Here is a 12,585-nt window from a genome sequence, read left to right on the forward strand (position 1 = left end):
GAGGTAATTTAGATAGTCTTGTCATTCAATAAATCCTTGTCTTCTTATATCCCCAACAAATACACTCTCAGTTTCTGAGGTCAAATATGGATTAGGAAAACTGCCTTCTGTTAAATCATACCAAAAGGGTTTGAATTTATTATTTTTGTAGAAATTAAGAACCTGAAAGGTGCTGTGCTGGCTATAGCTACTCTAGTCCCCAGGAACAGGCAACAGTTCGGTTGTCAGCAAGTGGCCTGCAGGATTTGCATGATGAGTTTGTCCCTCAATCCCAAACCTTTCCTGAATGGACTAACAGGAAAACCAACAATGGTGGAACCTAAGTGGGAAATGGAGTACAAAGGCACCTGATATCTGTAGATGGCTATATGAGCGTGCAGCTTGCAAACATGGAACAATAAACCAATGGAGCATTGTCTGAACATTTGGCTAAAGATTTAATAAGGTGTAATAATGTCCTTTATATCAGGGGTGTTGAAGAAGAGGAAAAAGATGGGGGAAATGAAAGAATAGCATCTTTTGTGGGGAATTTTTTTATATATATTTTTAGACAGTAAGCATTTATTTTTAAGGAAACTGAAAGTAAATGCAAGATAAAGAAGTCTAAATCACATCTTGGGAAATGGGAGTAGTTTTCAGCGAAGTATCAGCCATGTGATGATGTTAGCTTAGATTTGCCTTTTATCTAAATAAATATTTTATTTAAAATAAATAAAATAAATATTTTATTTAAAATAAATAAAATAAATATTTTATTTAAAATAAATAAAATAAATATTTTATTTAAAATAAATAAAATAAATATTTTATTTAAAATAAATATTTTATTTAAAATAAATAAAATATTTTATTTAAAATAAATAAAATATTTTATTTAAAATAAGTAAAATATTTTATTTAAATAAATATTTTATTTAAAATAAATATTTTATTTAAAATATTTATTCAGTGGTTACTTTTGATAGATACTATACATTTTGTACTCATGGAATATGTTCTTCAGAATTTTGAGCTGGAAGAAGTTATTCATAATTATTTAAAATTATAAAAACATAGAATCTCCAAATCTTTCAATGATAGATGGAGATAGATGTATAATGAATTTGAATGGACTGATTTAAACTGGTTTATGTGAGGATAATATACCCCTTATAAGATAAGAAACTTCAGAGTGATTCTTAACCAAAAGTGAACATCAGAATTATATGTAATTTTTTAGAGACATACACATGCCTGCTATGCTTTCACCATCAACTTAAATTGACTGGGCCAGATTTTTTTTTTTTAAGTTTTCCAAGTAAATTTGACACACATCTCAAAATGATGAGTATGGTGGTTACTCAATTTCTATTCTAATGGTGACAAGTGAAAAGCTGCATTAGTTTATGTAAATCATGGAAACTGCTGAAATAAGCACTCCCCAAAATGTCAGTGGCTCAGTTAATAAAGGTTTATTTCTTAATCAAATCACAATTTGTTATGGGTCATTCGGGAACTAATATCCTTTCATGTAGTAGTTTCTAGTGTCTGCAGTTCCTTCACTTAATACTACACAGATAGCCCTTAGAGAAGAGAGGTTAGGCCTCTCTTTTAATCACCTCATTCCAGAAGATCATTTTGTTAATAGAACACATTACATTAATAGAACACATTACATTGTCCCAACTAAATGGAAGGGAGGCAAGAAATATCAATTAGCAATGATCCAAGGAGAAAGCCACAAACTTTGATACTGGTGATACCCTATAACATAATAAGTACCCAATAAATATTTAAAGATAAATATAATTCTGAAACATTATTTCTAATACTATGTGATCCTTGATAGTCTTACAACTAAATATGTCCAACTACAGAAATTTTAACAGATCAATATGCTGAATACTTTAAAACAAATCTCATACTAGTCTGGTCCTGACTAAAAATAAATAAATTACCTACTTCCTCAAAAGTTCTAAGACAGTTGTTTAATTAGTTAAACTCTTTTAAGATGCCCATTTAATTTCACTGAGAAAAATTGGTCAAATCTATTTTTCATTGCACCAATTAACTGTGTATGTAATGTTACATGGTCTTCAATCCAACAATTACTAATGTGTATAATTGCTCCAAGTGTTGCAAAAAAGGGGGACATCATTTCATAATGGGAAATTGCCCTGGTCTATGAAAATTATACTTCTGCTACAGATACAGATTTACTTCTTATACTCTATTTGACTCATTTTCTTCCATGTGAATAAGCTCTGATCTCCCTGTTTATTTTTTTTTCAAAGATTTTATTTATTTTAGAGAGAGAGGGAGAGCAGAGAGAGAGAGAGAGAGCAGAGAGGGAGAGTGAGATGGAGAAGCAGACTCCCTGCTGAGCAGAGAGGCTGACTCAGGGCTAGATCCCAGGACCCAGAGATCATGACCTGAGCAGAAGGCAGATGCTAAAGGACTGAGCCACCCAGGTGCCCCTGATCTCCATCTTTAAACCCAGAATATATTTTCAGTTCCAAGGATGGAATCAACGTCCTTTGATCATCAACTTGTGCAATATGCAAGTCTAAAGATTAAAGGGAATGTAAGCTGGGTCTATAGGATTGGTGAATTATTTATAGCTTCTGTGACATAAATTTCTACCTATTTTGTGTTTTTTTTTCAAGGATGATGTGAGGATAATGTATAATGTGCAGTACATTACAAAATGCAGCTATAAACAAACAAACTAAAAACAATATATGAGGTTGACCCTGTGAAGTTATTCGTGAAGATGTGGTAAAGCTAATATAGAAGTTTCTTGATCAGTATTTGTTGAAAGAGTGAATAAATACAAGAAGATTAATTTGATAGGACCTTCCTACAGCTCATATAGGGATACCAGACTTAAGAGATTTAACACAGTAAGCATCTAGGAGACATTTTTGTCCAGGCAAGTGATGCATTTCTTTTTTTGAACCAATTCTTGTCTTTAAGAGAAAGAGCTACTATAAACTCTTGAGATTTTTGCTATTCTCAGTCAAACAGAACCTATGATAATTTTTAGAAAGTAGTTGGGGGCAATTATTTGCGGTGTGGAACTAATCATGATTTGAGCCACTTAGCTAAAAGATCTTTTCAAAAAGTCAAATATTAAAGATACGTGAAACAAAATGAGGTCCCTTATCAATGTTAATCTAGGATTTTAAAATCATAGACAACTAATCAAATTTTAAGTGCATAATGTTACATGGAAGAGTTTAAACCAATCACTAAAAGATAGGATTGTTTAAGTAGGTGTGAAAAATTGAGATTAAGAATAGGTGCTACTAAAGAATAAAGTTACTACCGGGGCGGAGGGGGGGACTACAAGTAGGCTACAAAAAGACATTCTGAGTTAAGAAATTCTTATATACAAAATTCGTATTTAATAGTGTCAAAGTGAGGAAAGATACGGACTCTTTAAATTCAAATTTGCATATTCACATTTGGTAAACCCCAGTCCGGTCTGTAGTTTCAGTTATTGTTACTATGTTAAACTAACTCTATTTAAAACATAATTCATTATTTCTGTATGCATACTTATTTTTTAAAAAATTTTTACAAATGCAGTTGACATACAATGCATATTAGTTTCAGGTGTATAACATAGTAATTTGACAAGTTTATACATTATACTGTGCTCACCACAACTATACTTACATCTATCACAATACAACACTATTACAATATCATTGACTATATTCCTTATGCTGTGCCTTTTATTCCTATGACTTAATCATTCCATAATGGGAAGTCTGTATCTCCCACTCTCCTTCATCCATATGCCCATTCCTCTTACTCCCTATCCCTGCACCCAGTCCCTGGCAACCAACAGCTCCTTTGTATTTCTTTATTTACAGGTTTAAATCTGCTTCTTGTGTTTCTTTTTAAATGGCATCACCAAATTCATAAGTAATGCCGGATTTTATAAGAGACTAAAGAGTTATCCTTCACTCCTCTTTTTCAATATTACTATTTATAGCATTTCTTCTTCTTCTTTTTCTTTTTTAAGATTTCATTTTTTATTTATTTGAGAGAGAAATAGTGGGGGGGAGGGGCAGAGGGGCAGAGAGAGAGAGAGTCCTAAGCAGACTATGTGCTCAGTAGTGAGCCTGACATGGGGCTCAATCTCACAACCCTGAGATCATGACCTGAGCCGAGAAATCAAGAGCTGGACACTGAACCACCCAGGTGCCCCTATTCATAGCATGTCTAAGGAAACACCAAATACTGCTTACTGTACTTTTTAGTTCAGAGATTATTACATCCACTGATTGCTTCAAAAATATCCTAACTAGTTTCACTGTCACTAGTTTTGCCTCAATTCCCACAGTGCTATCATATTTGTGTTTTCAAATGTTATGTCTGATATGTGCTTTTCCTAAATAAAATGTTTTTAATGATTGCCAATAAAGTTCCAAATATCTACTCCATCAGCTAGCAATTATGACCTAGGGGACAAATCCAGTCCACTACTTATTTCTGTAAGCGTGACAAACTAAAATGATTTTTACATTGATTATATTTTAAGTAATTATATAATTACCTAAACAATATCTTTGATTGTGCCTCTTGGTCTATAAAACCTAGAATATTTACTTGTTGGCTCTTTATAGAACAAGTTGTAGACTCCTATGTGAGCCAACTGTGAAAAGCCCAATGCATACACTGTTACTCTATCTGCCTACTCTCTCACTACACCATTAACCCTTAACTTTCTAACCAAGCTGATTCTGGAAATTGTTGCATTTTTAGGAAATAAAATGCTCATTCTCAGCTCTGAGCCTTACCTCAGTACCCTCTAAGTCTGAAACATTCACCTATTCTATATCATTGGATAAGCCTTTCCTTCCTTCAACTTCAATTTACCTTCCAGGAAACTTTATAGAACTTCTTTGTTCTAAGTAGGAGTCAGTTTGGTTCTCTGGCAAACTGTCATTTTTAAATCTGATAGTACTTGCTCTTCAGTGGAATGTCCACTAAATGGCTACCACAGTAGCTCCCATCTAATGTTCCTCTGCACTATGACTTGCCACATCCCTATGAAGAGATGGAGCCTATATCTCTGCCCCTTGAATCTGGGCAGGATTTCCAACTTTACTAATACGCTATGACAGAACTGACACTATGACAGATGTGAGACGATCCCCTATGAGGCCTGGCAGCTTGTGACTCTTGCCACTTTTAAACCACTGTCCAGGTAAGAACTATCATTATCCTGGGTCCATCAAGTGTCAATTACCCTGTTACCTAATAATCTGATTATATGATGAGGCCATGGTGAATGCAATGGCATCTACAGAGAGAGAGGTGAAGGGGCGATGAGACACCAGGCACGTGAATGAAGAAGCCACTGTGGAAGCAGATCTGCCAGCCCTGATGCTGTATGTTATACTATATGGATCAGAGGAAACTTGCCCATCTGAGTTCCTTCTACATTCCTAACCTATAAAATATAAGCGAAATGAAAGTGTTGTTTCAAACCAATAGCTTTTGGGAGTGGTTTGTCATAACACAGTATCCAGCCAGAACAAAATAACTGCCTCATTGCTAATTTGTTTTTCCCATTTGAATGTAAGGTTTAGATGACTGAATGGAATTCTCCCTTATAGAGTTTGTTTCATGAAGCTTGGCATACGGGAAATACCTGTTACATGCTTATTGAATGAATGAGTGCATTTTCAATGTTGAATATAAGACTGAATATGTAAAAGTTCCAGGAAGCGTGTAGCTTGGAGATGCTGTCTCCTATGGAGAAAAGAAAAAATAAGGGAAGTGATAAGAAAGTGGCAAGAATGGTAAGGAGGCAGAAAGTGGACTCATATGGGCAAGAGGGCAAATACTGGGGAGGAGGTGGTATGAAGGTGTGTTGGGGGTTACCAAGACCAACTCTAGGTTTGATGATTCATTAATGGATTTAACATATAGTCTAACTAATGACTATGATTTATTGTGGTAAATGAATATAAAGTAAAATTTCCAGAAGGAAAGCAGATGAGGTGAAGTCCTGGGAAAACCAGGTACACGTTTCTAAAGGTTCTCTCCTGGGAGAATCGTCCAGGATGATACCGGCAATGAGTTGTGACAGCATTTGTGAAATGTTGCCAACTAGGGAAGCTCACTAAAGACTTAGCATCCAGGGGTTTGGTCATATAGGTAGATTCTGCCTAGCACATACAGAAACTCTAGACATTCAGAGTAAATCAGGTGTTCAGTATAAATTACAATGTTTATACAAATAGTTTAGACATAGTAAATAAGCCATTCTGATCAGTTCTGGGGATGGTGGAAATCCTCCCCATACCTAAGTTTCCAGATGACAGCCGAGGGACAAACTTATAAACAGGTCTTTCAAAGAATAGCAATCAGGGGGCGACTGGGTGGCTCAGTGGGTTAAAGCATCTGCCTTCAGTTCAGGTCATGATCCCAGGGTCCTGGGGTCAAGCCCTGAATCAGGCTCTCTGCTCAGCAGGGAGCCTGCATCCCCCTTTCTCTCTGCCCGCCTCTCTACCTGCTTGTGATCTCAGTCTGTCAAAGAAATTTTTAAAAAATCTCAAAAAAAAAAAAAAAAAAAAAAGAATAGCAGTCAGGTCTTCTATTGTAACTCTTTTATGCATAGAAGGGAAAGGGTATATTGTCCTTAGAGGCTACCTCAGCCCCTCAGACCCTGTCATTAGGATGTCATTTGTAACTCCTGAGAAAAAAACTTACTAAGTGCTGTATTAACCTTATATCAAGTAGATCCACATTTTCAGTTAGGACAATCCTCTGCTGATAGTCTTTAACAGAACATGTAAAAAGTTAGTTTTTAGTAGGAAAGATAAACAGATTCTTTCCAAACAATTCTTACATTAAAAGAGAATCTTTGAAATTTTTTTTTTAAAGATTTTATTTTATTTATTTGACAGAGAGAGATCACAAGTAGCCAGAGAGGCAGGCAGAGAGAGAGGAGGAAGCAGGCTCCCTGTGGAGCAGAGAGCCCGACGCGGGGCTCGATCCCAGGACCCTGAGATCATGACCTGAGCCGAAGGCAGCAGCTTAATCCACTGAGCCACCCAGGCGCCCCTCTTTGAAATTTTTTTTAATGCTACAAATACTAATTGACTACCTGCCATGCTCAAGGGCATGTGCTAAGGTCTTTAATGATGACCTTCAAACAGGGACTTCCTATTAGGACTTAGAAAAACAGAGTGGAACACTAATACAGAAATAACTACAGCATAATCTGGCAATGGCTAGACTGGAGACCTACATGGTTTGATTTTCGCACATATCAAAGGAGACAGCTAATGCTGTTGAAGAGAATGTTGGGAATATCCCTCTTCTGAAGTGCCTGGTGGGTCAAATGTTTAATTATGAGTGGGATTTATTAGGGCAGAAACAAAAAGGGGTTTGCCTTTTCAGTAGAGAAAATAATTCGCCCAAAGGCTTTAGAATCCATAACACATTAAAGAATTGCAAGTAAAGTCTGTTGCTAGAATGCTGATCTTTGAGGGGAAAAATTAGAACTGAAAATTGAAAATTATGTGAATTGAGATTATTAAATAGATTTCATGGGCACACTAGCAGGTCTAAACTTCAAATAAAGTCAATGAAAAGTCCGTGAACACCTTCAAAGTAAGGCGAGGGTTAGAATTTAAAAATGCATTTTCAAATTCTGATGTAAACAATGGATTACAGCAAGTTTTACTTATTTTACTTATTTTAGTTTTTTATTATTTTATTATTATTTATTTGTTTGTTTAATTTATTTGTTTTTTTATTTGTTAAGACTTACTTTTTAGACAGTTTCAGGTTTACAGCAAAGTTTGGGGAAAGATACCGAGATTTCCAATATATGCTCTGCCCTCACACATGCATCAGCTCCTGTATTACCAACATACCCCACAAGAGGTGGGGAATATGTTAAAACTAATGAACTACACTGACATATCATAATCATGCCATAGTTTATATAATGGTTCACTTTTGGTGTTGTCTAGTCTATGGGTTTGGTCAAAGGTATGTACCTAATATTACTGTACTATCATATCTTTCGCTGCCCTAAACATCATCCTCTGTGCTCCACCAGTTTATCTTTCCTTCATCTCAGTCCCTGGCAATCACTGATCATTTTGCTCTCTTCACAGTTTTGCTCTTTCTAGAATGTAATGTATCAGAATCATACAGTTTATAGCCTTTTCAGATTGGTGTCCTTCATTTAGTAATGTGCATTTAAGGTTCTTCTATGTTTTTTCATTGCTTGATAGTTCATTTTGTTTTAGTGCTGTATAATATTCCATTGTCTAGATGTGCTACAATTTATTTGTCCATTCACCCACATACTAAAGGGCAACTTAGTTGCTTCCAAGTTTTAGCAGTTATGAATAAAGTTGCTATAAAAATGTGCATAAATGTTTCTGAGTGGACATAAGCTTTTAACTCCTTTCAGTAATACCAAGGAGTACAACTCCTTGATTACATGACAGAAGTATCTCTAGTTCATAAAAAACTGCTAACTGTCTTCCAGAATGATACACCATTTTGTATTCCAGCATTATAATAGAGTTCCTGTTGCTCCACATCCTTGCTAGCGTTTGGTGTTGTCAGTGCTCCAGACTTTGGTCATTCTAATAAGTATACAGTGGTATATTATTATTATGTTAATTTGCATTTCTCTAATGACATGAGTGTGCAGTATCTTTTCATATGCTTACTTAGCATTTGTATATTTTCTTTGGTGAGATGTGTGTTAAGGTTCTTGGCTCTTATCAAGTTATTTTGTTTTCTTACTGTTGAGTTTTAAGAGTTTTTTGGTATATTCTGGATAACAGTATTTTTTTTTTTCCCTTTTTATTTATTTATTTTTTTTTCAGCGTAACAGTATTCATTCTTTTTGCACAACACCCAGTGCTCCATGCAAAACGTGCCCTCCCCATCACCCACCACCTGTTCCCCCAACCTCCCACCCCTGACCCTTCAAAACCCTCAGGTTGTTTTTCAGAGTCCATAGTCTCTTATGGTTCGCCTCCCCTCCCCAATGTCCATAGCCCGCTCCCCCTCAGATATGTCTCTTATTTTCTTGACATTGCCTTTTATAGAAAAGAAGTTTCAATTTTAATGAAGTCTAGTTTATATATTATTTCATTCATGATTTGTGCCTTTGGTGTTGTATATAAAAGTTATCACTATACTTAAGGTCATCTAAATCTTCTCTTATGTTATCTTCAAGGAGTTTGATAGTTTTGTATTTTACATTTAGGTTTGTGATCTATTTTGAGTTAATTTTGGGTAAGGGTAAGTCCGTGTCTGGATTTAATTTTTGGATACAGACATCCATTTTTTCCAGTACCATCTGTTGAAAAGACTATCTTTGCTCCATTGCATTAATGGCGTTTGCTCCTTTGTCAAAGATCAGTTGACTATATAGACGTAGGCATATTTCTAGGCTACTTTTTCATTGACTTCTTTGTCTATTCTTTGTCAAAATCAAACTGTCTTCATTTCTGCAGCCTTACAATTAAGCCTTGAAATTGAATAGTGTCAACTTTGTTCTTCTCTTTCCATATTGTGTTGGTTATTCTGCTTCTTTTGACTCTCCATATAAACTTTAGAATCAGTGTGTTGATACTGACAAAATATTTTGTTTGGATTTTGATTGAGACTGAATTTACACTGTAGACTGAGGTAAGAAGAACTGGTATCTTGACAATATTGAGTTTTCCTATCCATGAACATGGATTATTTCTCCATTTAGTTTTGCCTTGATTTCATTTTTCAGTTTTGTAGTTTGCCTCATCTAGACCTTTATAGATTTTGTTAGATTTATACCTAAGAATTTCATATTTTAGTCCTAATGTAAATGGTATTGTGTTTTTTAGTTTCAAATACAGCTTATTCATTCCTTGTATATAGGAAAGCAACTTGGCTTTTGTATATTAACTCTGTGTTGTACAACTTGGCCATAATTGCTTATTATTTCTAGGAGGGCTTTAAAAATTTTTTTTTTTTTGATTTTCCACATAGACGATATGTCATTTGTAAATAGGGTATTTCTAATCTGTATACATTTTGTTTCCTTTTCTTGTCTTATTGCATTAGCTATTACTTCCAGGATGATACAAAAGGAATGGTGAGAGAAGACATTCATGCCTCATACCTGATTTTAGTGGCAAAGATTAATTTCTCACTATTAAATATATTGATTGTAGAATTTTTTATATACTTTTTATTAAGTAGAGGTAATTCTCTCTATCCCTAGTTTACTGAGAGTTTTTATCATGCATTGGTTTTGAATTTTGTCAAATGCATTTTTCTGCACTGATTGATACAACTGTGTAATTTTTCTTCTTAAGCATATTGGTATGACAAGCTGCATTCAATTTTTTTTAAATGCTGAAGCAGTGTTGCATACCTGGTATAAATCCCACTTGGTTGTGATGTGTAATTCTTTTTATACAATAATGGATTCCCTTTGCTAATACATTTATTGAGAATTTCTCTATGATCATCAGAGATATTGGTCTACAGTTTTCTTGCTATGTGTTTAGTTTCAGTATTAGTGGTTTTCATAGAAAGCTAGAAGTATTTCTTGTACTTCTATACTCTGAAAGAGAATGTATAAAGTTGGTACATTTTCTTAAATGTTTAGTGAAATTCACCAATGAACCCATCTAAGCTTTGTGCTTTCTGTTCAATAAAGTTATTGATTACTGATTCAGTTTAATATATATATATGCCTATTCAGATTGTCTTCTTTTTTCTTGTATGACTTTTAGCAAACTGTGTCTTTCAAGCAATTGGTTCATTTTATCCAAGCTATCATATTTGTGTCTTAGTAATTTGTGTTCTCTTCTTTTTCTTAGCCTAACCTTCGGTTATTTTTATAAGGCCTTTTGCTTTTAAATTTCTCTACTATCACACATTATTTTCTTTTTATAGACTTTAAATAAATAAAATGGAAAAAAATAGACTTTAAATCAATTCTAAATTCTTACTATGTAGTATCTGTGAAAAATATATTTATATTGAATTTATATATAATTTATAAATATGTAGACTATGCATACATATACAAATGTGTCTTATTACCTGCACCTATGAAATGTGTGCAATGTGTGATAATAAGGAGTTTGACAGTATGCTGAGATATCTCTCTCTCTCACTCTCTGTCTAAATATATATACACATACACACATATACATACATACATACATACACACATAAACAAGTATTAACTATTGTACTCTAAAATATTAATCAATGATAGAGGCTACTGCAATAATTTTGAAGCAATGGCAAGGCCAGGTCTGTTTTTGGACATTGAGAACAAACTATTTAAAGATATCACTCCAAATAAAGTAACACATAAATTTTCAACATAAATTATTGTTTAAAAAAAATTAATGCCTGGATTAACTAATGGCAAATAAAGGGACTCTTCAGAAACCAGAAAGCACAAGAAAATGAGAATTCTAACAAGAAGCAGAGGAGTCAAGTCAGCTTTTCCCCTGGGATTATTTATCAATTCCTGGTGGCCTAAGCCAGAATTTGAAGAGTTATACAACTAAGTTATTGGGGGACAAAGAGAGAGGCCCAAAAGGATGAGAGTTCAGATTTAAGGATCCCACACAAAATCAAATAATTCAAGAAGCAATTCTCTCAATAGGAGAAGTCAAAAGAAAATCCAATTTTATGGAAATGGGGAGGATGCCTGAGTGATTAACCCTTGGTCCTGAGCCAGAATAAAAAGCATCTGTGGAGAATTTATAAGTCTCTACTCACACAGGTCTGTAAGTTTAAATCTATATTTGTTTGTATCACTCTCCCCTATCCCACTGCCAAAACTACCCTGAGATTTAGTAAAACAGCTCAAAATTGGTAGAGTCCACAGGCAGTTGATAGAAACAAATGCAAGTCCTCTTTAGATTAATATATATCCTTAATCATAATTTTAAATAATTCTCAAAACTGAGAATTCAAGGAATAGAGGCTCATATTCAAAAACAACTAAACACCTGAGGAACTGAAGGCATAAACAGAAGCCATTAATGAAACAACAACCACAACAAAATACACACACACACCCCTTAAGCTGAATACTGGAGCTATAGAATATAATATAAATGGTTTTATATATTTAATGAAATAAAAAATAAAATGAAAGTACGATAAAGGTATTAAGATACTAACAAATCTGACAAATTTGAAAATTAACTAAATAAATTTTAGGGCTGAAAAATAAAGTAAGTTATATAAAAATAAGATAATGAGTTTAAAGTTCAGATTTTTCACAGTTGAGATATCTAGTGACCTGAACATTTGTAGTAAGAAATTACACAGAATGAGGCAAAGAGACAAAGATAATTAGGTAAATAAAAATAAAGACACAGTCATAAAAAAAATAGAATATAGTAAGATGGTGTAGCATACATGTAATTTGTGTCCCCCCCAAAAAAGAGACAACTGGAAAAGTGGGCATGAGCAATATTTGGAGAAATAATAGCGGACAAATGTCGGGATGAATGAAATAGCCAAATTTTGATTTCAGGAAGTTTAATGCATCTAAGACCAAATTATACACACTCACAGACACTCACTGACAAA

The 12,585-nt window shown here is 34.1% G+C and overlaps 1 pseudogene; it reads left to right on the top strand.

Moving 5' to 3' along the window:
• The first annotated feature begins 252 nt into the window (after positions 1 to 252).
• Positions 253 to 2,711, top strand: LOC123925665 (annotated as a pseudogene).
• The last annotated feature ends 9,874 nt before the right edge of the window (positions 2,712 to 12,585 follow it).

This window comes from Meles meles, chromosome 15 (genome assembly GCF_922984935.1).
Source record: "Meles meles chromosome 15, mMelMel3.1 paternal haplotype, whole genome shotgun sequence".
In the NCBI taxonomy this organism is placed as follows: domain Eukaryota; kingdom Metazoa; phylum Chordata; class Mammalia; order Carnivora; family Mustelidae; genus Meles; species Meles meles.